At 44.0% G+C, this 2,149-nt stretch overlaps 1 pseudogene; it reads right to left on the reverse strand.

The window, feature by feature from the left end:
* Positions 1 to 213: 213 nt before the first annotated feature.
* The window catches only part of LOC123824922, a 23,593-nt pseudogene continuing 21,657 nt past the window's right edge, over positions 214 to 2,149 (reverse strand).

The following is a 2,149-nucleotide window of genomic DNA, read 5'->3' on the forward strand; positions in this document are numbered from 1 at the left end:
CCCTATCCATGACTTAAAGTGGAGAACTCTTTTTGTCTGTTGATTCCTTTTAGTTTATTTACGATAAACTGTGGGAAGGAAAAGGGATCAAATTAATTATAATCTCCTGGAGTATCAGCTCCTTACTACAGATATCCTTGACAAAAGATTGATTCAGTCACATTGCAACAGATTCCAAATGTCCTATAAGGATTCCCATGCTTATGGAGAATGTCAGGCAAACTTCTTCTTGGTGGCTATGAACCTCATCATGTACCTATCATAGCCTTTTCATTTTTAAAGTTTCTTTATTTGAAAAAGATTGCCTTTCACAGCAAACAGACAGATTGGGGAATCACTGAGGATGCTCTGTGAAAATATGCTGAGCTCAAGGCAGTTCTCTTCCATGTGAAGAACTTTAAGGCAAGGAGAGCAAGATATCTTTACTGAGATCTGAGATAGCCGATTCTGGTTGAGGTTGAGTTCCATAACCTGCAGCTTCCCCACTATGTCAAGTGTGCCTTGAATCTGGTTCTTGGAGAGATCTACCACATCCAGGTGCTATAGGCTGTGAAGTTGGGGTGGTAGTGCTCACAGCTGGTTCCCAGACAGGCTCAGGGTTTTGAGGGCAGACATTTGCCCAAAGGTATATTGGAGCCTTCTCAAGTGATTGTTGTTTAGGCTTAGTGTCTCTAGTGTTTTCAGATTGTATAACTCATTAGGAAAGATAGTCAGTTTGTTGTTCAAGGAGAGGCTCTTCAGCAGAGTGAACTTCCCTACAATCATAGGTGGTAGGCTATGTTGTTGCTAGGTAAGTCGATGGTCCTTAGATTGCTCATCAGCTTCTATAAATCTGAAGAGCATTCAGCTCACGGTCCTTAAGCTGATAGGACACCGGTTTTCTGCATGGTTTCCACTAGAGCATGGAAGCACTGTTTCCCATTCTACTACTGGGCTTAGGTCCCCCTCAGCTCACAGCTGGCTCTGAACAGGAAGATTCAGAGTATACACCCTAAGAATATGTTCTTATAAATAACAACAGTGGAGCTTATCACTGACAGATTGCCTTAAAAATTACCCAACACTGAATCGAGGTGTCTGATGCATGGGTCCCCAGCCAGCAGTGACCATGGAACGCTGTGGATGGCTTGATGATAAACATGCGAGAAAAAATGACATGCACAGAGACCGACTAGTTTCTGTGGGGAAGTAGGGACGAAATGGCCACCCCCCCTAGTGGGGAGCGCCCCGATTTACAGTCCATACCTGCTTTTATTGGGCTCATTCTGCATAATCATTCAGGTAAAGTACAGTACTCATTAGGGGGAAGTAAGGAACCATAGAAAACAAAGAACTCTGCTGGTCTATTGAGTTGGGGGTCAAAGAGCTGTAAGACTGAGGAACAAACTAACTTCCTCCTAAGACCCTTCTCATTCAACTGAGAGCATTCTAAACAAAGAAGGTTTCACAGTAATTTACATGTTCTTTCTTAGGCCTGATCACCCTGGGGAATCCGCACTTCTTAGTACAGAGCTGCACCACCCTGTCATTGTTTCAGGGTTAGGTGGAGCAAGGGAACTAAGGCAACTGGAAGACAAGGAGGTTTTTTCCCAGACACTGAGAACTCAGGCTATGTCAAAGCCGAGGAGCGAGGGTCCATCACCCCCTTTTGCTGCAGCCCCCCCCAAGTCCTTCTTTTGGGGGGCCTCCCAAAGTGATCGTGCCTGTCTTACGTCGTTCCCCCCATGGGGGATCTTACCCGTCTTTGGCTAACTGACCAAGCTTTTTGGGGTTCAGTCATGAATAAAGCAGCAGAAGCAGCATTCCTGCCAGGGAGATAAGCTTTTGTCTCCTTGCTGGCCTACAGTTCCAAGGGCGTTCCCTTAGCCTTAGCCTAGGCGGGGGTTTCAGCTTCTGATACCAGTCAGAGCAGTTCCCAATAGGTGTCTGCCTTCTTACTCAGAGAAGTGTATGCGTATATACCAAATACTATATACTACTATACACTATATACTATATACTATTAATAACATGTAACATGATTATTATATATACAGGGTTTAGCAGAACTAACACCTGCTTGAGTGTGGTTGGTAGGGTAATAATATGGTCATAATAATTTATAGCTTTAATTTGAACATTTCACCTAAAATGTCACGTAGTGTGCTTG

The sequence above is a fragment of the Phyllostomus hastatus genome, unplaced genomic scaffold, assembly GCF_019186645.2.
Source record: "Phyllostomus hastatus isolate PE091 unplaced genomic scaffold, TTU_PhHast_1.1 phas_contig_58, whole genome shotgun sequence".
Lineage (NCBI taxonomy): Eukaryota > Metazoa > Chordata > Mammalia > Chiroptera > Phyllostomidae > Phyllostomus > Phyllostomus hastatus.